At 58.2% G+C, this 27004-nt stretch overlaps 1 protein-coding gene across 1 annotated transcript in view; it reads left to right on the top strand.

The window, feature by feature from the left end:
• Positions 1-5605: 5605 nt before the first annotated feature.
• BOP1 (BOP1 ribosomal biogenesis factor) overlaps positions 5606-27004 on the top strand; it is a 58524-nt gene continuing 37125 nt past the window's right edge. The window contains exon 1 of the mRNA XM_082276124.1: positions 5606-5677. The gene's annotated coding sequence lies outside the window, so the exon portion shown is untranslated. The remainder of the gene's footprint in view (positions 5678-27004) is intronic.

Here is a 27004-nt window from a genome sequence, read left to right as displayed (position 1 = left end):
TGGGTTGGGGTGATGTGTGGTTGGGATGGTGTGGTTCGAGTGGTGGGTTGGGGTGATGTGTGGTCCGGGTGGTGGGTTGGGGGGATGAGTGGTTGGGATGGTGTGGTCCGGGTGGTGGGTTGGGGTGATGTGTGGTTCGGTTGGGGTGATGTGTGGTTGGATGGTGTGGTTCGGGTGGTGGATTGGGGTGTTGTTGGGATGGTGTGGTTCGGGTGGTGGGTTGGGGTGATGTGTGGTTCGGGTGGTGGATTGGGGTGATGTGTGGTTCGGGTGGTGGGTTGGGGGGATGAGTGGTTGGGATAGTGTGGTTCGGGTGGTGGATTGGGGTGATGTGTGGTTGGGATGGTGTGGTTCGGGTGATGGGTTGGGGTTGGGGTGATGTGTGGTTGGATGGTGTGGTTCGGGTGGTGGATTGGGGTGTTGTTGGGATGGTGTGGTTCGGGTGGTGGGTTGGGGTGATGTGTGGTTGGGATGGTGTGGTTCGGGTGGTGGATTGGGGTGATGTGTGGTTCGGGTGGTGGATTGGGGTGATGTGTGGTTCGGGTGGTGGGTTGGGGGGATGTGTGGTTCGGGTGGTGGGTTGGGGTGATGTGTGGTTGGGATGGTGTGGTTCGGGTGGTGGATTGGGGTGATGTGTGGTTGGGATGGTGTGGTTCGGGTGATGGGTTGGGGTGATGTGTGGTTGGATGGTGTGGTTCGGGTGGTGGATTGGGGTGTTGTTGGGATGGTGTGGTTCGGGTGGTGGGTTGGGGTGATGTGTGGTTGGGATGGTGTGGTTCGGGTGGTGGGTTGGGGTGATGTGTGGTTCGGGTGGTGGATTGGGGTGATGTGTGGTTCGGGTGGTGGATTGCGGTGATGTGTGGTTCGGGTGGTGGGTTGGGGGGATGTGTGGTTCGGGTGGTGGGTTGGGGTGATGTGTGGTTGGGATGGTGTGGTTCGGGTGGTGGATTGGGGTGATGTGTGGTTGGGATGGTGTGGTTCGGGTGGTGGGTTGGGGTGATGTGTGGTTCGGGTGGTGGGTTGGGGTGATGTGTGGTTCGGGTGGTGGGTTGGGGTGATGTGTGGTTGGGATGGTGTGGTCCGGGTGGTGGGTTGGGGTGATGTGTGGTTCGGGTGGTGGGTTGGGGGTGATGTGTGGTTGGGATGGTGTGGTTCGGGTGGTGGATTGGGGTGATGTGTGGTTGGGATGGTGTGGTTCGGGTGGTGGGTTGGGGTGATGTGTGGTTGGGATGGTGTGGTCCGGGTGGTGGGTTGGGGTGATGTGTGGTTGGGATGGTGTGGTTCGGGTGTTGGGTTGGGATGATGTGTGGTTGGGATGGTGTGGTCCGGGTGGTGGGTTGGGGTGATGTGTGGTTCGGGTGGTGGATTTGGGGTGATGTGTGGTTGGGATGGTGTGGTTGGGGTGGTGGATTGGGGTGATGTGTGGTTGGGATGGTGTGGTTCGGGTGGTGTATTGGGGTGATGTGTGGTTGGGATGGTGTGGTTCGGGTGGTGTATTGGGGTGATGTGTGGTCCGGGTGGTGGGTTGGGGTGATGTGTGGTTCGGGTGGTGGGTTGGGATGATGTGTGGTTCGGGTGGTGGGTTGGGGTGATGTGTGGTTCGGGTGGTGGGTTGGGGTGATGTGTGGTTGGGATGGTAGATTGGGGTGATGTGTGGTTAGGATGGTGTGGTTGGGGTGGTGGATTGGGGTGATGTGTGGTTGGGATGGTGTGGTTCGGGTGGTGGATTGGGGTGATGTGTGGTTGGGATGGTGTGGTTCGGGTGATGGGTTGGGATGATGTGTGGTTCGGGTGATGGGTTAAGATGATGAGTGGTTGGGATGGTGTGGTTCGGGTGGTGGGTTGGGGTGATGTGTTATTGGGATGGTGTGGTTCGGGTGATGGGTTGGGGTGATGTGTGGTTGGGATGGTGTGGTTCGGGTGGTGGGTTGGGGTGATGTGTGGTTGGGATGGTGTGGTTCGGGTGGTGGATTGGGGTGATGTGTGGTTGGGGTGGTGGGATGGGATGGTGTGGTTCGGGTGATGGGTTGGGGTGATGTGTGGTTGGGATGGTGTGGTTCGGGTGGTGGGTTGGGGTGATGTGTGGTTGGGATGGTGTGGTTCGGGTGGTGGATTGGGGTGATGAGTGGTTGGGATGGTGTGGTTCGGGTGGTGGGTTGGGATGGTGTGGTTCGGGTGGTGGGTTGGGGTGATGTGTGGTTGGGATGGTGTGGTTCGGGTGGTGGGTTGGGGTGATGTGTGGTTCGGGTGGTGGGTTGGGGTGATGTGTGGTTCGGGTGGTGGGTTGGGGTGATGTGTGGTTGGGATGGTGTGGTTCGGGTGGTGGGTTGGGGTGATGTGTGGTTCGGGTGGTGGGTTGGGGTGATGTGTGGTTGGGATGGTGGGGTTCGGGTGATGGGTTGGGGTGATGTGTGATTGGCATGGTGTGTTGTGAGGTTGGTAGGGTCGGGGTGGTGTGGTTGCAATGGTGCAATTGGGGTGTTGTGGGGTTGGGGTGTGGTTGGTAAGGTTGGGATTCTGTGTTGGGGGGGGGGGTGTGGTTGGTAAGGTTGGGATTCTGTGTGGGGGGGGTGTGGTTGGGATCCTGTGTGGGGGGGGGGTGTTTTGGGGATTCTGTGGGGGAGGGGGGTGGTTGGTAAGTTTGGGATTCTGTGTTGGGGGGGTGTGGTTGGTAAGGTTGGGATTCTGTGTGGGGGGGGGGGGGTGTGGTTGGGATTCTGTGTGTGGGGGGTTTGGTTGGGATTCTGTGGGGGGGGTGTGGTTGGTAAGGTTGGGATTTTGTGGGGGGGGGTGTGGTTGGTAAGGTTGGGATTCCGTGTTTGGGGGGGTTGGTGGTAAGGTTGGGATTCTGTGTTTGGGGGGGTTGGTGGTAAGGTTGGGATTCTGTGTGGGGGGGGGTTGTGGTTGGGATGTTGTGGGGGGGGGGAGGTGTGGTTGGTATTCTGTGTTGGGGGGTGTGGTTGGGATTCTGTGTTGTGGGGGGGGTGTGGTTGGTAAGGTTGAGATTCTGTGTTGTGGGGGGGTGTGGTTGGGATTCTTTGTTGGGGGTTGTGGTTGGGATTCTGTGTTGGGGGGGGGGGTGTGGTTGGGATTCTGTGTTCTGTGTTGGGGGGGGGGTTGTGGTTGGGATTCTGTGTTGGGGGGGGGGGTGTGGTTGGGATTCTGTGTTGTGGGGGGATGTGGTTGGGATTCTGTGTTGTGGGGGGTATGGTTGGGATTCTGTGTTGGGGGGTGTGGTTGGGATTCTGTGTTGGGAGTTGGGGGGTGTGGTTGGGATTCTGTGTTGGGGGGGGGGTGTGGTTGGGATTCTGTGTTGGGGGGGTGTGGTTGGGATTCTGTGTTGGGGGTTGGGATTCTGTGTTGGGGGGTGTGGTTGGGATTCTGTGTTGGGGGGTGTGGTTGGGATTCTGTGTGGGGGTTGGGAGGTGTGGTTGGGATTCTGTGTTGGGGGGGGGTGTGGTTGGGATTCTGTGTGGGGGGTTGGGGGGTGTGGTTGGGATTCTGTGTTGGGGGGGTGTGGTAGGGATTCTGTGTTGGGGGTTGGGGGTGTGGTTGGGATTCTGTGTTGGGGGGTGTGGTTGGGATTCTGTGTGGGGGGTTGGGGGGTGTGGTTGGGATTCTGTGTTGGGGGGGGGTTGTGGTTGGGATTCTGTGTTGGGGGGTGTGGTAGGGATTCTGTGTTGGGGGTTGGGGGGTGTGGTTGGGATTCTGTGTGGGGGGTTGGGAGGTGTGGTTGGGATTCTGTGTTGGGGGGGTGTGGTTGGGATTCTGTGTGGGGGGTTGGGAGGTGTGGTTGGGATTCTGTGTTGGGGGGGAGTGGTTGGGATTCTGTGTGGGGGGTTGGGGGGTGTGGTTGGGATTCTGTGTTGGGGGGTGTGGTAGGGATTCTGGGTTGGGGGTGTGGTTGGGATTCTGGGTTGGGGGGTGTGGTTGGGATTCTGTGTAGTGGGGGGGCTGTGTGGGGGGGTGTGGTTGGGATTCTGTGTTGGGGGGGGGGGGTTGGTGGGGGGGCTGTGTTGGGGGGGTGTGGTTGGTGGGGGGGCTGTGTTGGGGGTGTGTGGTTGGTGGGGGGGCTGTGTGGGGGGGTGTGGTTGGTGGGGGGGGGGGCTGTGTGGTTGGTGGGGGGGGCTGTGTGTGGTTGGTGGGGGGGGCTGTGTGGGGGGTGTGGTTAGTGGGGGGGGCTGTGTGTGGGGGGTGTGGTTGGTGGGGGGGGCTGTGTGGGGGTGTGTGGTTGGTGGGGGGGGCTGTTTTGGGGGGTGTGGTTGGTGGGGGGGGGTGTGGTTGGTGGGGGGGCTGTGTGTGGGGGGTGTGGTTGGTGGGGGGGGCTGTGTTGGGGGGGTTGTGGTTGGGATTCTGTGTTGTGGGGGGGGGGAGGTGTGGTTGGGATTCTGTGTTGGGGGGGGGAGTTGTGGTTGGGATTCTGTGTTGGGGGGGTTGTGGTTGGGATTCTGTGTTGGGGCGGGGGGTGTGGTTGTGATTCTGTGTTGGGGTGGGGGAGGTGTGGTTGGGATTCTGTGTTGTGGGGGGGAGGTGTGGGGGGGTGTGGTTGGTGGGGGGGTTGTGTGGGGGTGTGTGGTTGGTGGGGGGGGGCTGTGTGGGGGGGTGTGGTTGGTGGGGGGGGCTGTGTTGGGGGGGTTGTGGTTGGGATTCTGTGTTGTGGGGGGGGAGGTGTGGTTGGGATTCTGTGTTGGGGGGGGGGGTTGTGGTTGGGATTCTGTGTTGGGGGGGTGTGGTTGGGATTCTGTGTTGGGGGGGTTGTGGTTGGGATTCTGTGTTGGGGGGGTTGTGGTTGGGATTCTGTGTTGGGGGGGGGTGTGGTTGGGATTCTGTGTTGTGGGGGGGAGGTGTGGTTGGGATTCTGTGTTGTGGGGGGGGGGCTGTGTGGGGGGGTGTGGTTGGTGGGGGGGCTGTGTGTGGGGGGTGTGGTTGGGATTCTGTGTTGGGTGGGGTTGTGGTTGGGATTCTGTGTAGTTGGGGGGGGGGGGTGTGGTTGGGATTCTGTGTAGTTGGGGGGGGGGGGTGTGGTTGGGATTCTGTGTTGGGGGGGGTGTGGTTGGTGGGGGGGCTGTGTTGTGGGGGGGGAGGTGTGGTTGGGATTCTGTGTTGGGGGGGGGGGGTTGTGGTTGGGATTCTGTGTTGGGGGGGGGGGTTGTGGTTGGGATTCTGTGTTGGGGGGGGGGGGGTTGTGATTCTGTGTTGGGGGGGGGGTGTGGTTGGGATTCTGTGTTTGGGGGGGGGGTTGTGATTCTGTGTTGGGGGGGGTGTGGTTGGGATTCTGTGTTGGGGGGGTTGTGGTTGGGATTCTGTGTTGGGGGGGGGGAGGTGTGGTTGGAATTCTGTGTTGGGGGGGGGGCTGTGTGGGGGGGTGTGGTTGGTGGGGGGGCTGTGTGTGGGGGTTGTGGTTGGGATTCTGTGTTGGGGGGGGTGTGGTTGGTGGGGGGGCTGTGTTGGGGGGGTGTGGTTGGGATTCTGTGTTGGGGGGGTTGTGGTTGGGATTCTGTGTTGGGGGGGGTTGTGGTTGGGATTCTGTGTTGGGGGGGGGTGTGGTTGGTGGGGGGGCTGTGTTGGGGGGGGTGTGGTTGTTGGTCTCTCATGGTTTCTTCTTGTGTTGCAGATCTCGGGGGAGAAGACGATTGAACATGAAGATGAATACATTCAGGATTCCTCTGATGAAGAGGTAAGAACCCAGTGCTGTGGAATGCTGGGGGAGGGGCGGTGTGGGTCCTGGGGGTAACAGAGGTGGTGGCTGGGTGTTCAGACCCCCATAATGTTCAGGATTCCCCTGATGATGAAAAGAACCTGGTGCTGGGGGAGGGGTGCTGAGCATCCTGGGGGTACCGGAGATGGAGGCTGGGTACTCGGTTGTCCTCTCACCCACAAGACAAATCTCTGGAGATCACCTCGGCCCTCCAAGTAGAGAGTAGTCTCAGATGATTGGTGGGTGGGGGTGGGGGGGTCATCCAGATCCCCGGAGAGGTGGACAACCCAGTAGGACATTCAGCTTACACTCTACTTAGACCGGGAGAGGAGGGTGGAGCTGTCTGGAAGTATTGGATTTGCTCCAGTGTGTCATGTGACCATCGGATCATTCCAACACCAGAGCCACCGATGTCCCTTTTATGCAATGGTGACATCATGGTGTCTCTCTGCGCTCTGCTCTCTGCTCTCTCTCTCTGCGCTCTGCTCTTTCTCTCTCTCTCTCTGCGCTCTGCTCTTTCTCTCTCTCTCTCTGCGCTCTGCTCTCTCTCTCTCGCTCTCTCTGCGCTCTGCTCTTTCTCTCGCTCTCTCTGCGCTCTGCTCTTTCTCTCTCTCTCTCTGCGCTCTGCTCTTTCTCTCTCTCTCTGCGCTCTGCTCTTTCTCTCGCTCTCTCTCTGCGCTCTGCTCTTTCTCTCTCTCTCTCTGCGCTCTGCTCTCTCTCTCTGCGCTCTGCTCTCTCTCTGCGCTCTGCTCTCTCTCTCTCTCTCTCTCTCTCTGCGCTCTGCTCTCTCTCTCTCTCTGCGCTCTGCTCTCTCTCTCTCTCTGCGCTCTGCTCTCTCTCTCTCTCTCTGCGCTCTGCTCTCTCTCTCTCTCTGCGCTCTGCTCTCTCTCTCTCTGCGCTCTGCTCTCTCCTCTCTCTGCGCTCTGCTCTGCGCTCTGCTCTCTCCTCTCTCTCTCTGCCGCTCTGCTCTCTCTCCTCTCTGCCGCTCCTGCTCCTCTCTCTCTCGCTCTCTGCGCTCTCCTCTCGCTCTCTGCGCTCTCCTCTCGCTCTCTGCGCTCTCCTCTCGCTCTCTGCGCTCTCCTCTCGCTCTCTGCGCTCTCCTCTCGCCCTCTGCTCTCTCTCTCTCGCTCTCTGCGCTCTCCTCTCTCTCTGCGCTCTCCTCTCTCCTCTCTCTCTCTGCGCTCTCCTCTCTCTCTCTGGGCTCTGCTCTCTCTCTCTCTCTCTCTCTCTCTCTCTCTCTCTGTGCTCTCTCTCTGCGCTCTTCTCTCTCTTTCTCTGCGCTCTGCTCACTCTGCGCTCTGCTCTCTCTCTCTCTGCGCTCTGCTCTCTCTCTCTCTCTGCGCTCTGCTCTGCTCTCTCTCTCTGCGCTCTGCTCTCTCTCTCTCGCGCTCTGCTCTCTCTCTCTGCGCTCTGCTCTCTCTCTCTGCGCTCTGCTCTCTCTCTCTCTGTGCGCTCTGCTCTCTCTCTCTCTGTGCGCTCTGCTCTCTCTCTCTCTGCGCCCTGCTCTCTCTCTCTGTGCGCTCTCCCCTCTCTCGCTCTCCCCTCTCTCGCTCTCCCTCTCTCGCTCTGCTCTCTCTCGCTCTGCTCTCTCTTGCTCTCGCGCTCTCTCTCTGTGCTCTGCGCTCTCTCTCTGTGCTCTGCGCTCTCTCTCTGCGCGATCTCTCTCTCTGCGCGCTCTCTCTCTGCGCGCTCTCTCTCTCTGCGCACGCTCTCTCTCTCTCTGCGCTCTGCTCTCGCGCGCGCTCTCTCTCTCTGCGCTCTGCTCTCTCTGTCTCTCCCTTCTGCACTCTGCTCTCTCTCTGCACTCTGCTCTCTCTCTGCACTCTGCTCTCTCTCTGCACTCTGCTCTCTCTCTGCACTCTGCTCTCTCTCTGCACTCTGCTCTCTCTCTGCACTCTGCTCTCTCTCTCTGCACTCTGCTCTCTCTCTCTCTGCACTTCTCTCTCTCTCTCTGCACTCTGCTCTCTCTCTCTCTGCACTCTGCTCTCTCTCTCTCTGCACTCTGCTCTCTCTCTCTCTCTGCTCTCTCTCTCTCTCCTCTCTCTCTCCTCTCTTCTCTCTCTCTCTCTCTCTGCGCTCTCTCTCTCTCTCTCTGCGCTCTCTCTCCTCTCTCTCTCTCTCTCTCTCTCTCTGCGCTCTTCTCTCTCTCTCTCTCTCTCTCTCTCTCTCTCTGCGCTCTTCTCTCTCTCTCTCTCTCTGCGCTCTTTCTCTCTCTCTCTCTCTCTGCGCTCTTCTCTCTCTCTCTCTCTCTCTCTCTCTCTCTCTCTCTCTGCGCTCTTCTCTCTCTCTCTCTGCGCTCTTCTCTCTCTCTCTGCGCTCTTTTCTTTCTCTCTCTCTCTCTGCGCTCTCCTCTCTCTCTCTCTCTCTCTCTCTCTCTCTCTCTCTCTCTCTCTCTCTCTCTCTCTCTCTCTCTCTCTCTCTCTCTCTCTCTCTCTCTGCGCTCTGCTCTCTCTCTCTCTCTCTCTCTCTCTCTCTCTCTGCGCTCTGCTCTCTCTCTGCACTCTGCTCTCTCTCTCTGCACTCTGCTCTCTCTCTCTCTGCGCTCTTCTCTCTCTCTCTCTGCGCTCTTCTCTCTCTCTCTCTGCGCCCTCTCTCTCTCTCTCTCTCTCTCTGCGCTCTTCTCTCTCTCTCTCTGCGCTCTTCTCTCTCTCTCTCTCTCTCTGCGCTCTCTCTCTCTCTCTCTCTCTGCGCTCTTCTCCTCTCTCTCTCTCTGCGCTCTCTCTCTCTCTCTCTGCGCTCTCTCTCTCTCTCTCTCTGCGCTCTTCTCTCTCTCTCTCTCTCTCTCTCTCTCTCTCTCTCTCTCTCTCTCTCTCTCTCTCTCTGCGCTCTTCTCTCTCTCTCTCTCTCTCTCTCTCTCTCTCTCTCTCTCTCTCTTCGCTCTTCTCTCTCTCTCTCTCTCTCTGCGCTCTGCTCTCTCTCTCTGCGCACTGCTCGCTCTCTCTCTGTGCTCTCTCTCTCGCTCTCTCTGTGCTCTGCTCTCTCTCTCTCGCTCTCTCTGTGCTCTGCTCTCTCTCTCTCTCTGTGCTCTGCGCTCTCTCTCGCTCTCTGCGCTCTCTCTCTGCGCTCTGCGCTGTCTGCTCTCTCTCTGCGCTCTGCACGCTCTCTCCCTGCGTGCTCTCTCTCTGCGCTCTCTCTCTCTCCCCACGTGCTCTCTCTTTGCTCTCTGCTCTCTCTCCCTGCGTGCTCTCTCTTTGCTCTCTGCGCTCTCTCTCCCTGCGCTCTCTCCCCACGCTCTCTCTTTGCGCTCTCTCCCCACACTCTCTCTCCCCCCCCCCGCCCCTCTCTCCCCCACGCTCTCTGCGCTCTCTCCCCACTCTCTCTCTGCGCTCTCCCGCGCTCTCTTTCTGCGCTTGCGCTCTCTGCGCTCTCCCCACGCTCTTCTCTCTCTCTCCCTGCGCTCTCTGCTCTCTCTCTCTCCCTGCGCTCTCTGCTCTCTCTCTCTACGCTCGCTCTCTCTGCACTCTCTCTCTCTCTCTCTGTGCGCACTCTCTCCGCTCTCTCTTTCTGCTCTCTCTCTACGCTCTCTCTGCGCTCTCTCCCCCCACGCGCACTCTCCCCGCGCTCTCTCTGCGCACTCTCCCGCTCTCTTTTTGCGCTCTCTCTGCGCTCTCTCCCCACGTTCTCTCTCTGCGCTCTCTCTCTCACTTTGCTCTCTCTGCGCTCTCTCCCCACGCTAGCTCTCTCCGCGCGCGCTCTCTCCCCCCACGCTCTCTCTCTCTCTGCACACTCTCCCCACGCTCTCTCTCTTTGCTCTCTCTGCGCTCTCTCTCCCCACGCTCTTTCCCTGCTCTCTCTCTGCGCTCTCTCTCTCTCTCCCCACGCTCTCTCCCCACGCTCTCTCCCCACGCTCTCTTTCTCTCTGCACACTCTCCCCACGCTCTCTCTCTCTCTCTCTCTCTTTGCTCTCTCTGCGCTCTCTCCCCACGCTCTCTCTGCACTGTCTCCCCACGCTCTCTCTGCACTGTCTCTCCCCACGCTCTCTCCCCGCTCTCTTTCTCTTGCACACTCTCCCCACGCTCTCTCTCTCTCTCTCTCTTTGCTCTCTCTGCGCTCTCTCCCCACGCTCTCTCTGCACTGTCTCCCCACGCTCTCTCTGCACACTCTCCCCGCTCTCTCTCTGCTCTCTCTCTGCGCTGTCTGCTCTCTCTCTGCGCTCTGCACGCTCTCTCCCTGCGTGCTCTCTCTCTGCGCTCTCTCTCTCTCCCACGTGCTCTCTCTTTGCTCTCTGCTCTCTCTCCCTGCGTGCTCTCTCTTTGCTCCCTGCGCTCTCTCTCCCTGCGCTCTCTCTCCCTGCGCTCTCTCTCTTTGCGCTCTCTCCCCACACTCTCTCTCTCCCCCCCCCGCCCTCTCTCCCCACGCTCTCTGCGCTCTCTCCCCACTCTCTCTCTGCGCTCTCCCGCGCTCTCCTTCTGCGCTTGCGCTCTCTGCGCTCTCCCCACGCTCTTCTCTCCTCTCCCCTGCGCTCTCTGCTCTCTCTCTCTCCCTGGGCTCTCTGCTCTCTCTCTCTACGCTCGCTCTCTCTGCACTCTCTCTCTCTCTCTCTCTCTCTCTCTCTCTGTGTGCGCACTCTCTCCGCTCTCTCTGCTCTCTCTCTACGCTCTCTCTGCGCTCTCTCCCCATGCGCTCTCTCTCTCTCCCCCCACGCGCACTCTCCCCGCGCTCTCTCTGCGCACTCTCCCCGCTCTCTTTTTTGCGCTCTCTCCCCACGTTCTCTCTCTGCGCTCTCTCTCTCACTTTGCTCTTTCTGCGCTCTCTCCCCACGCTAGCTCTCTCCGCGCGCGCTCTCTCCCCCCACGCTCTCTCTCTCTCTGCGCTCTCTCCCCACGCTCTCGCTCTCTCCCCACGCTCTCTCTCTCTCTGCACACTCTCCCCACGCTCTCTCTCTTTGCTCTCTCTGCGCTCTCTCTCCCGACGCTCTTTCCCTGCTCTCTCTCTGCGCTCTCTCTCTCTGCTCGCTCTCCCCACGCTCTCTCCCCACGCTCTCTCCCCGCTCTCTTTCTCTCTGCACACTCTCCCCACGCTCTCTCTCTTTGCTCTCTCTGCGCTCTCTCCCATGCTCTTTCTCTGCTCTCTCCCCACGCTCTCTCTGCACTGTCTCCCCACGCTCTCTCTGCGCTCTCTCTCTCTGCACACTCTCCCCGCTCTCTCTCTGCGCTCTCTCCCCACGCTCTCTCCCTCTCTCTGCGCTCTCTCCCCACGCTCTCTCTCTCTGCGCTCTCCCCCCACACTCTCTCTCTCCCCCCACCGCTCTCTCCCTGCGCTCTTTCTCTGCGCTCTCTCCCTCTCTCTGCGCTCTCTCCCCACGCTCTCTCTGCGCTCTCTCCCCACGCTCTCTCTGCGCTCTCTCTCTCTGCACACTCTCCCCCGCTCTCTCTCTGCACACTCTCCCCACCGCTCTCTCTCTTTGCTCTCTCTCCGCTCTCTCCCCATGCTCTTTCCCTGCTCTCTCTCTCTGCGCTCTCTCCTCTCTCTGCGCTCTCCCCCCACGCTCTCTCCCCACGCTCTTTCCCTGCTCTCTCTCTGCGATTTGTCTCTCTGCGCTCTCTCCCCACGCTCTCTCTGCGCTCTCTCCCCACGCTCTTTCCCTGCTCTCTCTCTCTTTGCTCTCTCTGCGCTCTCTCCCCACACTCGCTCTCTCCCCGCGCTCTCTCTCTGCGCTCTCTCCCTCTCTCTGCGCTCTCTCCCCACGCTCTCTCTGCACTCTCCCCCCACACTCTCTCTCTACGCTCGCTCTCTCTCTCTCTCTACGGTCACGCTCTCTCTGTGCACTCTCCCCACTCTCTCTCTCTCTGCGCCTTTCTCTTTCTGCTCTCTCTCCCCTTTGCTCTCTCCCCACTCTCTCTCTCTCTCTCTCTCTCTCTGCGCTCTCTCCCTGCTCTCTCTCTCTGCGCTCTCTCCCTGCTCTCTCTCTCTGCGCTCTCTCCCCATGCTCTTCCCTGCTCTCTCTCTCTGCGCTCTCTCTCCCCACGCTCTCTCCCTCTCCCCGCGCTCTCTCTCTGCGCTCTCTCCCTCTCTCTGCGCTCTCTCTCTGCGCTCTCTCCCTCTCTCTGTGCGCTCCCCCCACACTCTCTCTCTCTACGCTCGCGCTCTCTCTCTGCGCACTCTCCCCGCTCTCTCTCTGCGCTCTCTTCCCTCTCTCTCTCCCCACGCTCTTTCTCTCCCCACGCTCTTTCTCTCCCCACGCTCTTTCTCTCCCCACGCTCTTTCTCTCCCCACGCTCTTTCTCTCTGCGCTTTCTCTGTCTGCTCTCTCTTCCTTTGCTCTCTCCCCACTCTCTCTCTCTCTCTCTCTCTCTCTCTCTCTCCCCACCCTCTCTCTCTCTCTCTCTGCGCTCTAACCCCACGCTCGCTCTCTCTGCGCTCTCTCCCCACGCTCGCTCTCTCTGCGCTCTCTCCCCACGCTCGCTCTCTCTGCGCTCTCTCCCCACGCTCGCTCTCTCTGCGCTCTCTCCCCACGCTCGCTCTCTCTGCGCTCTCTCCCCACGCTCGCTCGCTCTCTCTCTCTCTGCGCTCTCTCCCCACACTTTTTCCCTGCTCTCTCCCCTCGCTCTCTCCCCACGCTCTCTCTCTTTGCTCTCTGTGCTCTCTCCCCACACGCTCTCTCACCTCGCTCTCTCTGCGCTCTCTCCCCACGCTCTTTCCCTGCTCTCTCCCCTCACGCTCTCTCTCTGCGCTCTCTTCCCCGCCTCTCTCTGCACACTCTCCCCGCTCTATTTCCCCAAGCTCTCTCTCTTTGCTCTCTGTGCTCTCTCCCCACACGCTCTCTCACCTCGATCTCTCTGCGCTCTCTCCCCACGCTCTTTCCCTGCTCTCTTTCTCTGCGCTTTGTCTCTCTGCGCTCTCTCCCCACGCTCTTTCCCTGCTCTCTCTCTCTCCCCACGCTCTCTCTCTCTCTTTGCTCTCTCTACGCTCTCTCCCCATGCTCTTTCCCTGCTCTCTCCCCTCGCTCTCTCTGCGCTCTTTCCCTGCTCTCCTCTCTGTGCTTTGTCTCTCTGCACTCTCTCCCCACGCTCTCTCCCCACACTCGCGCTCTCTCTCTCTCTCTCTCTCTGCGCTCTCTCCCCTTGCTCTCTCCCCTTGCTCTCTCTGCGCTCTTTCCCCGCTCTCTCTCTGCGCTCTTTCCCCGCTCTCTCTCCCCATGCTCTTTCCCTGCTCTCTCTCCCTGCGCTCTCTATGCGCTCTCTCCCCACGCTCTCTCTGCGCTCTCTCCCCACGCTCTCTCTGCGCTCTCTCCCCGCTCTCTCTGCGCTCTCTCCCCACGCTCTCTCTGCGCTCTCTCTCTCTCTGCGCTCTCTCCCTCTCTCTGCGCCTCTCCCTGCGCTCTCTCCCCACGCTCTCTCTCCCTGCTCTCTCCCCACGCTCTCTCTCCCTGCTCTCTCCCCACGCTCTCTCTCCCTGCTCTCTCCCCACGCTCTCTCTCCTGCTCTCTCCCCACGCTCTCTCTCTCTGCGCTCTCTCCCTCTCTCTGTGCTCTCTCTCTCTCCTCTCTCTGCGCTCTCTCCCTCTCTCTGTGCTCTCTCTCTCTCCCTCTCTCTGTGCGCTCTCTGCGCTCTCTCTCTGCGCTCTCTCCCCACGCTCTCTCTCCCTGCTCTCTCCCCACGCTCTCTCTCCCTGCTCTCCCCCCGCTCTCTCCCGCACGCTTCTCTGCGCTCTCTCCCCACGCTCTCTCTCTGCGCTCGCTCTCTCTCTGCGCTCTCTCTCTCTCCCTCTCTCTGCGCTCTCTCTCTCCCTCTCTCTGCGCTCTCTCTCTCCCTCTCTCTGCTCTCTCTCTGCGCTCTCTCCCCACGCTCGCTCTCTCTCTGCGCTCTCTCCCCACGCTCTCTCTCTCTGCGCTCTCTCCCTCTCTCTGTGCTCTCTCCCCACGCTCTCTCCCCACGCTCTCTCTCTCTCTCTGCGCTCTCTCTCTCTCCCTCTCTCTGCGCTCTCTCCCCACGCTCTCTCTCTCTCTCTCTCTCTCTCTCTCTCTCTCTCTCTCTCTCTCTCTCTCTGCTCTCTCTGTGCTCTCTCTCTCTCTGCTCTCTCTGCTCTCTCCGCTCTCTCTCTGCGCTCTCTCTCTCCCTCTCCCTGCGCTCTCTCCCCACGCTTTCTCTCTGCGCTCTCTTTCTCTCTGCGCTCTCTTTCTCTCTGCGCTCTTTCTCTCTCTGCGCTCTTTCTCTCTGCGCTCTTTCTCTCTGCGCTCTTTCTCTCTGCGCTCTTTCTCTCTCTGCGCTCTCTCTCTCTCTCTGCGCTCTCTCTCTCTCTCTCTCTCTCTCTCCGCTCTCTCTCTGCGCTCTCTGCGCTCGCTCTCTCCCCGCGCTCTCTGCGCTCGCTCTCTCCCCGCGCTCTCTCTCCCTGCCTCTCCCCATGCTCTCTCTCCCTGCTCTCTCCCCACGCTCTCTCTCCCTGCCTCTCCCCACGCTCTCTCTCTGCGCTCTCTCCCTCTCTCTGTGCTCTCTCTCTCTCCCTCTCTCTGCGCTCTCTCCCTCTCTCTGCGCTCTCTCCCTCTCTCTGCGCTCTCTCCCTCTCTCTGTGCTCTCTCTCTCTCCCTCTCTCTGCGCTCTCTCCCCACGCTCTCTCTCCCCACGCTCTCTCTCCCCACGCTCTCTCTCCCCACGCTCTCTCTCCCTGCTCTCTCCCCCGCTCTCTCCCCGCACGCTTTCTCTGCGCTCTCTCCCCACGCTCTCTCTCTGCGCTCGCTCTCTCTCTGCGCTCTCTCTCCCTCTCTCTGCGCTCTCTCTCCCTCTCTCTGCGCACTCTCTGCGCTCTCTCCCCACGCTCTCTCTCTGCGCTCTCTCCCCACGCTCTCTCTCTCTCTGTGCTCTCTCCCCCACGCTCTCTCTCTGCGCTCTCTCCCCACGCTCTCTCCCTCTCTCTGCGCTCTCTCCCCACGCTCTCTCCCTCTCTCTGCGCTCTCTCCCCACGCTCTCTCTCTGCGCTCTCTCCCCACGCTCTCTCTCTGCGCTCTCTCTCTCTCTGCGCTCTCTCTCTCTCTCCCTCTCTCTGCGCTCTCTCCCCACGCTCTCTCTCTGCGCTCTCTCCCCACGCTCTCTCTCTGCGCGCTCTCTCTCTCTGCGCTCTCTCTCTCTCCCTCTCTCTGCGCCCTCTCTCTCCCTCTCTCTGCGCACTCTCTGCGCTCTCTCCCCACGCTCTCTCTCTGCGCTCTCTCCCCACGCTCTCTCTCTCTCTGCGCTCTCTCCCCACGCTCTCTCTCTGCGCTCTCTCCCCACGCTCTCTCTCTGCGCTCTCTCCCCACGCTCTCTCCCTCTCTCTCTGCGCTCTCTCCCCACGCTCTCTCTCTGCGCTCTCTCTCTCTCTCTCTCTCCGCTCTCTCTCTGCGCTCTCTCCCCCCTCCGGTTGGATAGGAAGTATTCAGTGAGCACACAATGGATTTAGCAGCTGTGTTCAGGTAATGAATGGGCCGCTGGCGCTGTCTCTCTGGTAGCGTCTGAGCCGGGCCCCCGGAGAGCGGGGAGTGGACGAGCTCCGGCGTTCAGTAGCTGCTCGTTGTGCGGTGCCCCCCCTCCCCCCCCCCCCCCAGCACTTGGCAGGCGGCCTCCTTCCCCAAAACTTCTAATAAAACTGGACGGAATTCTGGGCAGACCGCGCGTCGGCCGCTCCAACTTCCATTAACCCTGCCAGTGCCGGACCGAGAGAGCGGCTCGTGTGCAGCTTCCATCGCTGCCTTCGCACTTTGGTATCATTATTCTTTGGTCTGTTTATTTCACCGCCATTGTCATTTGTGGGCGGGACCAGTAGAGCGCTGTTTATACGGAAGGGAGTGCAGCGCGTATTAATAATAATTGTCCTTCTCTGACATCAGGTGTATGGGTCCTGTGTGTACATGGGGGGATCTTCATACACACGTACCTGCCTGGGATCTCCACCACTGCCGCGTTTTACTCAAGCCCAGACTGGTGGGTGAAACGCGTGGGCGGAGGAGGAGGGGGTAATACATTTTGAACATTTGAGTTCTTCCCTGTGTTGGAATGGAGCTGACTGATCTCACCTTCCTCCTCCTCCTCCTCCCTCCTTCTTCCTCCTCCCTCCTTCTTCTTTCCTCCCTTCTTCTTCCTCCTCCCTCCTTCTTCCTCCTCTCTCCTCCTCCTCACCCTCCTCCTCTTCTTCCTCTTCCTTCCTTCCCCTCCTCTTCTTCCTCCTCCTCTTCTTCCTCCTCCTCCTCCTCCCTCCTCTTCCTTCCTTCCCCTCCTCTTCTTCCTCCTCCTCCCTCCTCTTCCCCTCCTTCCCCTCCTCTTCTTCCTCTTCCTTCCTTCCCCTCCTCTTCTTCCTCTTCCCTCCTTCCCCTCCTCCTTCTTCCTCTTCCTTCCTTCCCTCTTCTTCTTCCTCTTCCTTCCTTCCCCTCCTCTTCTTCCCTTCCTCCTCCCTCCTCCTCTCTCCTCCTCCCCCCCTCTTCTTCCTCTTCCTTCCCCCCTCCTCTTCTTCCACCTCCTCCTCCTCCCCCTCCTGCCATGTGTCAGGTGCTGATCCCCCCCCCTTCTCCTCCCCCTCCTCCTCCCTTTCCTCTTCCCCCTCTTCTTCCTCCTCTTCTTCTTCCTCTTCCTCCTCCTCCCCTCCCCTTCCTTCTCCTCCTCCTGCCCAGTGAGTTCAGGTGCATTAGTGACCCCTGCAGGTGAGATGATGGTGCTCCATCCTGTATGTTAGTGACCCCTGCAGGTGAGATGATGGCGCTCCATCCTGTATGTTAGTGACCCCTGCAGGTGAGATGATGGCGCTCCATCCTGTATGTTAGTGACCCCTGCAGGTGAGATGATGGCGCTCCATCCTGTATGTTAGTGACCCCTGCAGGTGAGATGATGATGCTCCATCCTGTATGTTAGTGACCCCTGCAGAAGATGCCTCTACACCCTGTGAGTGAGAAACTTTCCATAGTGATGATTGTAATGGCTGCTTCCTCCATGACTTGGGTCCCAGTAGCTGCTGACACATTAGACTGTTCACTAATTTTCCTGTCCAGGATGAACTGTGTGGACCCCATACACACTGGGATGAGGTCCTCGTACAACAATACTGATCACTGCTATCCTGTGTCCTGATAGTGTCCTAAGTCCCTGACAATTGTTAGATCGGCCCATCCTTCCACGGACTCGAGGAGAGGAAGGTGAAGGCTTCATACACAATCTACATTCTTCCTGGGACTCGGGGAGATGGGTAGAGGAAGGTGAAGGCTCCATACAGTCTATATTCTTCCTGGGCGATGGGGAGAGGAAGGTGAAGGCTCCATACACAATCTACATATTGGGGGTGGTTTTTTAGAGATATAAAAAATGAGGTACATTATGTTGCCATCATCCCTATGATGAATTCAAGAAAAGGGTTTGGTTCCTCAAGCCAAAAAAGAAGAAAGTGGGATTTTGTAGGCAAAGGTAAATTTTGTCAATTTTATTAAAAGATTTACATATAAATGTAGCAAAGTAAAGAAAACACAAAAAACAACAAAAAATTGTATGAGTAATTCATGTTACATGTTTCGCAAATTATAAACCATTTTACTTATTGGATGGTGATTGGTGACGTGATTGGGAGGAAGGTGAAGGCTTCATACATGGTCTACATTCTTCCTGGGACTCGGGGAGATGGGGAGAGGAAGGTGAAGGCTTCATACACAATCTACATTCTTCCTGGGACTCGGAGAGATGGGGAGAGGAAGGTGAAGGCTTCATACAGTCTACATTCTTCCTGGGACTCGGAGAGATGGGGAGAGGAAGGTGAAGGCTTCATACAGTCTACATTCTTCCTGGGACTCGGGGAGATGGGAAGAGGAAGGTGAAGGCTTCATACAGTCTACATTCTTCCTGGGACTCGGGGAGATGGGAAGAGGAAGGTGAAGGCTTCATACACGGTCTACATTCTTCCTGGGGAGAGCGGGAGAGAAAGGTGAAGGCTCCATATACAGTCTACATTCTTCCTGGGACTCGGGGAGATGGGAAGAGGAAGGTGAAGGCTTCATACATAATCTACATTCTTCCTGGGACTCGGGGAGATGGGAAGAGGAAGGTGAAGGCTTCAAACACGGTCTACATTCTTCCTGGGGAGAGCGGGAGAGAAAGGTGAAGGCTCCATATACAGTCTACATTCTTCCTGGGACTCGGGGAGATGGGAAGAGGAAGGTGAAAATTCCATACACAATCTGAGTCTTGGCTCCCTGATGGGTAGATGTGCTTGCAGTGTCTATAATTCTCTCTGAGAGGCTCCCACCAGTCTCCCCGCAGAGCTGTCCTTTGTGGTCTCCTCATCTGACCTCATCAGCCACTTTGTGATTTTATTTTGCTGCCATCCGGTAGTCTGTGGGGAGAAATAGAAACAAATCCTTTGACTGATCAAAGGGCTATGTTGTCACAACACAGTCGGCAGGGAGCAAACATGACACCCGAGAGATCTAGTTGACTGACGTTGTGTCCAATTAGCATGTTCGATTTTGGCATTTAGCCTTCATGGTCTAAAGTCTGTGCTCTAATCTGTATAAAACGATATTCTGACAGATCAACCCGGTGCTTGACTTAAGGGGTCCCCAAGTGGGGTCCCCTTTCTGTTTTGTCTCTCTCGGGGTTGATGGTGGTTGGCCATGGCACAATATGGAGCTGTATATGGGCTCAGTATGAGGGGGATCCTCCATCTGTCCGTATCTCTCTCTCGGGGATGATGGAGCTGTATATGGGCTCGGTACAGGTGGGGTCCCCATCTGTCTTGTCCCTCTCTGGGATTATGGTGGCCCGCCATGGCACAGTATGAAGCTATATATGGGAGTCCTCCATCTGTCTGTATCTCTCGGGGATGGTGGTCAGCCTTTGCACAGTATGGAGCTTTATATGGGCTCAGTATGAGGGGTCCCCCGTCTGTCTTGTCTCTCTCTGGGATGCTGCTTGGCCCATGGCACAGTATGGAGCTGTATATGGGCTCAGTATGAGAGGGTCCCCCTTCTGTCTCGTCTCTCTCTGGTATTGTGGTGGTCGAACATGGCACAGTATAAAGCTGTATATGGGCTAAGTATGAGGGGGTCCCCCATCTGTCTTGTCTATGTCGGGGATGATGGTGGTTGGGTCATGAGACAGTTTGGAGCTGTATATGGGTTCAGTATGACTGGGGTCCCCCGTCTGTCTTGTATCTCTCGGGGATGGTGGTGGTCATCCATGGCACAGTATGGTGCTGTATATGGGAGTCCTCCATCTGTCTTGTATCTCTCTGGGATGATGGTGGTTGGCCATGGCACAGTATGGAGCTGTATATGGGCTCAATATGAGGGGGTCCCCCGTCTCTTGTCTCTCTCGAGGATGATGGTGGTTGGCCCATGGCACAGTATGGAGCTGTCTAAGGGGTTCCCCTTTCTGTCTTGTCTCTCTCGGGGATGATAGTGGTCGGACATGGCATAGTATGGAGCTGTAAATGGGCTCAGTATAAGGGGGTCCCCCGTCTGTCTTGTCTCTCTCTGGGATGCTGGTTGGCCCATGGCACAGTATGGAGCTGTATATGGGCTCAGTATGAGGGGGTCCCCCCGTCTGTTTTGTCTCTCTCGGGGATTGTGGTGGTCGGACATGGCACAGTATAAAGCTGTATATGGGCTCAGTATGAGGGGGTCCCCCATCTGTCTTCTCTATGTCGGGAAAGATGGTGGTTGGGTCATGAGACAGTTTGGAGCTGTATATGGGTTCAGTATGAGTGGGGTCCCCCGTCTGTCTTGTATCTCTCTGGGATGGTGGTGGTCGGCCATGGCATAGTATGGAACTGTATATGGGCTCAGTATAAGGGGGTCCCCTCTCTGTTTTGTCTCTCTCGGGGATGATGGTGGTTGGGCCATGGCACAGTATGAGGGGGTCCCCCGTCTGTCTTGTCTCTCTCGGGGATGATGGTGGTTGGGCCATGGCACAGTATGAGGGGGTCCCCTGTCTGTCTTGTCTCTCTCGGGGGATGATGGTGGTTGGCCCATGCGCAGTATGGAGCTGTATATGGGCTCAGTATGAGGGGGTCCTCCGCCTTTCTTGTCCCTCTCAGGGATTTTGGTTTGCCCATGGCACAGTATGGAGCTGTATAAGGGGGTCCCCCCGTCTGTCTTGTCTCTTTTGGAAATGGTGGTGGTCAGACATGGCACAGTATGGAGCTGTATATGGGCTCAGTATGAGGGGGTCCCCCCGTCTGTCTTGTCTCTCTCGGGGATGGTGGTGGTCGCCCATGGCACAGTATGGAGCTGTATATAGGGGTCCCCCCGTCTGTCTTGTCTCTTTTGGAAATGGTGGTGGTCAGACATGGCACAGTATGGAGCTGTATATGGGCTCAGTATGAGGGGTCCCCCGTCTGTCTTGTCTCTCTCAGGGATGGTGGTTGGCCCATGGCGCAGTATGAAGCTGTATGAGGGGGTCCTCTGTCTATCTTGTCCCTCTCGGGGATTGTGGTTTGCCCCTGGCACAGTATGGAGCTGTATAAGGGGGTCCCCCCATCTGTCTTGTCTCTCTCGGGGAATGATGGTGGTCGCCCATGGCACAGTATGGAGCTGTATATGGGCTCAGTATGAGGGGGTCCCCCCGTCTGTCTTGTCTCTCTCGGGGATGGTGGTGGTCGCCCATGGCACAGTATGGAGCTGTATATAGGGGTCCCCCGTCTGTCTTGTCTCTCTCGGGGATGATGGTGGTTGGCCCATGGCACAGTATGGAGCTGTATATGGGGGTCCCCCCGTCTGTCTTGTCTCTCTCGGGAATGATGGTGGTTGGCAATGGCACAGTATGGAGCTGTATATGGGCTCAGTATGAGGGGGTCCCCCATCTCTTGTCTCTCTCTGGGATGGTGGTTGGCCCATGCTACAGTATGGAGCTGTATATGGGCTCAGTAGAAGGGGGTCCCCTGTCTGTCTTGTCTCTCTCGGGGATGGTGGTTGGACCATGGCGCAGTAGGGAGCTGTATAAGGGTGTCCCCCGTCTGTCTTGTCTCTCTCGGGGATGGTGGTCGCCCATGGCGCAGTATGGAGCTGTATATGGGCTCAGTATGAGGGGGTCCCCCATCTCTTGTCTCTCTCTGGGATGGTGGTTGGCCCATGCTACAGTATGGAGCTGTATATGGGCTCAGTAGAAGGGGGTCCCCTGTCTGTCTTGTCTCTCTCGGGGATGGTGGTTGGACCATGGCGCAGTAGGGAGCTGTATAAGGGTGTCCCCCGTCTGTCTTGTCTCTCTCGGGGATGGTGGTCGCCCATGGCGCAGTATGGAGCTGTATATGGGCTCAGTATGAGGGGGTCCCCCGTCTGTCTTGTCTCTCTCGGGGATGGTGGTCGCCCATGGCACAGTATGGAGCTGTATATGGGCTCAGTATGAGGGGGTCCCCCGTCTATCTTGTCTCTCTCGATGATGGTGGTGGTCGCCCATGGCACAGTATGGAGCTGTATATGGGGGTCCCCCGTCTGTCTTGTCTCTCTCGTAGATGGTGGTGGATGGTAGAGACGTCTTCTCTATAGTTTGGTGTTCTATGGGATGGGTGTTAGTGAATTCCTCTCTTCTCTTATAATTGAATTGGGGGGGGGGGGTTCTTTTCCTCCCAGACTGTCAATATGAATTATTAGTATACAGGCTGTATATAGCGCCCTCAGTCTGCAGAGCACTTTATAGTCATTAGGTGGAGATGGTCCAGTTACCATATGACTGGTCGTAGTGAGCCATTCCTGGCCAGCATTTGGGGGGTTAATCCAGCGTTTAGTCTGCAGACAGAACAGTCTGAGCGGAGCACACGGGGTTAAAGAGTCACCTGCAGCGGGGGAGGCCGGCTGTAAAGTGATCCGGGGGCTCAGGAAGGGGGGGGGTTATTGTCCCGGGAGGGGGGAGATGAGGAGAGAGTGAAGTGTTCCAGAGGTGAGCTGGCTTCCTCCGTCGCAGACAGGGATCCCCCCCCCCCACCACCGCAGCTGGAGGAGCTTAACGTCCCACTGACTAATACAGAGTCCCCCCCCCCCCAAATTGTTCCGCTATACTAGACACCCACCAACTGTTCCGTAATACAACCCCCCAACTGTTCCTCTATACAATCCCCCCAACTCTTCCGTAATATAACACCCCCCCAATTGTTCTCACATAGAACACCCCTCCTTGCCCCCCCCCCCACCAATCCCTAACTGTTCCAATATACAATACCCCCTAATTATTCCACCATCTAGAAAACAACCCCCAATTATCCCAACTGATACTTTAATATGATAACCCCCCCCCCCCACTTGCATCAGATCCTCCCCCCCCTTTACATCAGGGTCCCCATCAGATCCCCCCTTTGCATCAGTGTCCCCATCAGATTCACCCCCCCCCCCCTTTGCATCAGGGTCCCCATCAGATTTACCCCCCCCCCCTTTACATCAGGGTCCCCATCAGATTCACCCCCCCTTTACATCAGGGTCCCCATCAGATTCACCCCCTCCCTTTGCATCAGGGTCCCCATCAGATCCCCCCCCCCCTTTGCATCAGTGTCCCCATCAGATTCCCCCCCTTTGCATCAGTGTCCCCATCAGATTCCCCCCCTTGCATCAGTGTCCCCATCAGATTCCCCCCCTTGCATCAGTGTCCCCATCAGATCCCCCCCCCCCCCCTTTGCATCAGTGTCCCCATCAGATCCCCCCCCCCTTTGCATCAGTGTCCCCATCAGATTCCCCCCCTTTGCATCAGTGTCCCCATCAGATTCCCCCCCTTGCATCAGTGTCCCCATCAGATCCCCCCCCCCTTTGCATCAGTGTCCCCATCAGATCCCCCCCCCCCCTTGCATCAGTGTCCCCATCAGATTCCCCCCCTTGCATCAGTGTCCCCATCAGATCCCCCCCCCCCTTTGCATCAGTGTCCCCATCAGATCCCCCCCCCCTTGCATCAGTGCCCCATCAGATTCCCCCCCTTGCATTAGTGTCCCCATCAGATCCCCCCCCCCCTTGGCATCAGTGTCCCCATCAGATCCCCCCCCCCTTTTCATCAGTGTCCCCATCAGATTCCCCCCCTTGCATCAGTGTCCCCATCAGATCCCCCCCTTTGCATCAGTGTCCCCATCAGATCCCCCCCCTTTGCATCAGGGTCCCCATCAGATCCCCCCCCCCTTTGCATCAGTGTCCCCATCAGATTCCCCCCCTTTGCATCAGTGTCCCCATCAGATTCCCCCCCTTGCATCAGTGTCCCCATCAGATCCCCCCCCCCTTTGCATCAGTGTCCCCATCAGATCCCCCCCCCCCCTTGCATCAGTGTCCCCATCAGATTCCCCCCCTTGCATCAGTGTCCCCATCAGATCCCCCCCCCTTTGCATCAGTGTCCCCATCAGATCCCCCCCCCCCCTTGCATCAGTGCCCCATCAGATTCCCCCCCTTGCATCAGTGTCCCCATCAGATCCCCCCCCCCTTTTCATCAGTGTCCCCATCAGATTCCCCCCCTTGCATCAGTGTCCCCATCAGATCCCCCCCTTTGCATCAGTGTCCCCATCAGATCCCCCCCTTTGCATCAGGGTCCCCATCAGATCCCCCCCTTTGCATCAGGGTCCCCATCAGATCCCCCCTTTGCATCAGTGTGCCCATCAGATCCCCCCCTTTGCATCAGTGTGCCCATCAGATCCCCCCTTGCATCAGGGTCCCCACCAGATTCACCCCCCCCCCCTTTGCATCAGACCCCCCCCCCCCCCGTGTCAGGTGGAAGTGGAGGTCATAGGCAGTCTGTGTCGCTGACCTCGGCTTTGGGCCGGATACAATCCTTGTAGGGGATGTGGATAGTTTGGAGACCCCCCCCCCCATCTCTCCCCTATACACAACCTCCCTGTTGGGTTATATCTGCCCAACTTCCCCAGCCCCAGCCCCCACCCACATGAGTCTCTGTTCTCTTGCTGCGTTTTGGGCCTGTCTGCAGCACAGCCGGTATGGATATCAGTGGGGGGGGGGGGGCTTACCGTATTCCAGGACTGTAGTTCATCCATTGTGCTGGCTGCAATTATGAGGGATAAACCCTGAGGGGGGGGGGTGACTTTCCTGATGTTACCCCTCTGCCCAGCCGCTAGGGTGCTGGGTGTGGGGGGGTTAAAGATCAGATTACTGAAAAGGAATAGACTGACACCATCTTCCACTTCACCGGCAGTGAAAGAGTTAAATCTGCATCAAGAAGGGGGTAGAGGGGCTTTTTTAACCACGTTTTTGGGTTAATTCCTGCCATGGGGGAGCCTCTGGCAGTGCAGGGGTTAACTCCTTGCCTGGGGATGTGTGAGCCTCTGGTAGTGTGGGGGTAATTCCTGGCTGGGGGTTTGTGAGCCACTGACAGTGCGGGGGTAATTCCTGGCTGGGAGGGGGGGGGAGTCATTGACAGTGCGGGGGTAATTCCTGGCCGGAAAGGGGGGAGTCATTGACAGTGCGGGGGTAATTCCTGGCCGGGAGGGGGGGACTTTCTGGCAGTGTGGGGGTAATTCCTGGCCGGGAGGGGGGGGAGTCACTGACAGTGTGGGGGTAATTCCTGGCCGGGGGGGGGGGCTCTGGCAGTGCAGGGGTTATTCCTGGCTGGGGGTGTGTGAGCCTCTGATAGTGTGGGGGTAATTCCTGGCCCGGAGGGGGGGGGAGTCACTGACAGTGTGGGGGCAATTCTTGGCCGGGGGGGGGGGGCCTCTGGCAGTGCAGGGGTTATTCCTGGCTGGGGGTGTGTGAGCCTCTGGCAGTGTGGGGTAATTCCTGGCCGGGAGGGGGGGGGGGTCACTGACAGTGTGGGGGTAATTCCTGGCTGGGGGGGGGGGACTCTCTGGCAGTGCGGGGTTAATTCCTAGCTGGGGGTTTGTGAGCCACTGACAGTGCGGGGGTAATTCCTGGCCGGGAAGGGGGGGGAGTCATTGACAGTGCGGGGGTAATTCCTGGCCGGGAAGGGGGGGAGTCATTGACAGTGCGGGGGTAATTCCTGGCCGGGAGGGGGGGCTCTGGCAGTGCAGGGGTTATTCCTGGCTGGGGGTGTGTGAGCCTCTGATAGTGTGGGGGTAATTCCTGGCCCGGAGGGGGGGGAGTCACTGACAGTGTGGGGGCAATTCTTGGCGGGGGGGGCCTCTGGCAGTGCAGGGGTTATTCCTGGCTGGGGGTGTGTGAGCCTCTGGCAGTGTGGGGTAATTCCTGGCCCGGAGGGGGGGGAGTCACTGACAGTGTGGGGGTAATTCCTGGCCGGGGGGGGGGCTCTGGCAGTGCAGGGGTTATTCCTGGCTGGGGGTGTGTGAGCCTCTGGCAGTGTGGGGTAATTCCTGGCCGGGAGGGGGGGGGAGTCACTGACAGTGTGGGGGTAATTCCTGGCCGGAAGGGGGGGACTCTGGCAGTGTGGGGGTAATTCCTGGCTGGGGGGTGTGTGAGCCTCTGGCAGTGCGGGGGTAATTCCTGGCCGGGGAGCCTCTGGCAGTGCAGGGGTAATTCCTGGCTGGGAGGGGGGGAGCCTCTGGCAGTGCAGGGTTAATTTCTGGCCGGGAGGGGGGGGGGCCTCTGGCAGTGCAGGGTTATTTTTTGCCCGGGAGGGGGGAGCATCTGGCAGTGTGGGGGTAATTTCTGGCCTGGAGGGGGGGGCCTCTGGAAATGCGGAGGTTAATTTCTGGCCTGGAGGGGGGGAGCCTCTGGTAGTGTGGAGGTTAATTTCTGGCTGGGGGAGCCTCTGGCAGTGCAGGGGTTAATGGTTAACCCCCTTCTCTCCCTCCCGGGGTTGGAAGGGGGCAGTTGGCGGAGTTCGGGGTGGAATGAAGGTGAAGCTGCCAAACCCCAGCGGATCTGAGGAGGATTTTCCTACAACTCTCTTCTCTTCTCCCATCACTTAACCCCCTCCGCTCCGCACAGCTCCATCCTGACACCCCAACCATCATCTGTCCATGTCACCCCGCAGTGGGAGGGGCCAACTCATGAACCCAGAAGAGCACTGAGAACCATCATCTGAATTCACCCCCCATAGACTGTGTACTGGAATGAGGGGCAGAAGACAAGGAGTACACTTATCATGATGGGAGTGGTGGTAGTGGAGAGGGGATAATGGGGATGGTAGTAATAGAGAGAGAATGATCGGGTTAGAGAGGATGATAGAGGTGGTGGTAATGGAAGGACTATGGTGGGGGTGGTAGTAGTGGGGAGACTATGATTAAGTTGTAGTGGTGGGGGGGGGGGAGGATGATAGAGGTGGTGGTAATGGAAGGACTATGGTGGGGGTGGTAGTAGTGGGGAGACTATGATTAAGTTGTAGTGGTGGGGGGGGGGAGGATGATAGAGGTGGTGGTAATGGAAGGACTATGGTGGGGGTGGTAGTAGTGGGGAGACTATGATTAAGTTGTAGTGGTGGGGGGGGGGGGAGGATGATAGAGGTGGTGGTAATGGATGGACTATGGTGGGGGTGGTAGTAGTGGGGAGACTATGATGAAGTGGTAGTGGTGGGGGAAGGATGATAGAGGTGGTGGTAATGGAAGGACTATGGTGGGGGTGGTAGTAGTGGGGAGCCTATGATTAAGTTGTAGTGGTGGAGGGAGGATGATAGAGGTGGTGGTAATGGAAGGAGTATGGTGGGGGTGGTAGTAGTGGGGAGACTGTGATGAAGTGGTAGTGGTGGGGGGAGGATGATATAGGTGGCAGTAATGGAAGGAGTATGGTGGGGTGGTAGTAGTCCGGAGACTATGATGAAGTGGTAGCAGAGGGTGGAGAATGATTGAGTGGTGGTTTTGGGAGATTGTTATGAAGACAGTGGTAGTTAATAGAGGATAATAGGGTGGTAATGGTAAAGAGTGTGTGATGGGGGTTGTGGTGTGATGATGGAAGAAGTAGCGAGCGTATGAAGAGGAGATGGTAGAGAAAGGAGTATGATGGGGGTGGTAGTAGTAGAGAGAGTATGATAGGGATGGTAGTACTGGTGAGAATATGAGGGGGTGGTGGTACTGGAGAGAGTATGAAGGGGTTGGTGGTACTGGTGAGAGTATGACGGGAGAAGTGGTACTGGTGAGAGTATGACGGGAGAAGTGGTACTGGTGAGAGTATGACGGAGGTGGTGGTACTGGTGAGAGTATGACGGGAGAAGTGGTACTGGTGAGAGTATGATGGGGTGGGGGTATTGGTGAGAGTATGACGGAGGTGGTGGTACTGGCGAGAGTATGACGGAGGTGGTGGTACTGGTGAGAGTATGACGGGAGAAGTGGTACTGGTGAGAGTATGACGGAGGTGGTGGTACTGGTGAGAGTATGATGGGGTGGGGGTACTGGTGAGAGTATGACGGGAGAAGTGGTACTGGTGAGAGTATGATGGGGTGGGGGTACTGGTGAGAGTATGATGGGGTGGGGGTACTGGTGAGAGTATGACGGAGGTGGTGGTACTGGTGAGAGTATGATGGGGTGGGGGTACTGG

This window comes from Pelophylax lessonae (assembly GCF_965119305.1).
Source record: "Pelophylax lessonae genome assembly, contig: HAP1_SCAFFOLD_291, whole genome shotgun sequence".
Lineage (NCBI taxonomy): Eukaryota > Metazoa > Chordata > Amphibia > Anura > Ranidae > Pelophylax > Pelophylax lessonae.
This window is presented reverse-complemented; position numbering and strand designations above follow the sequence as displayed.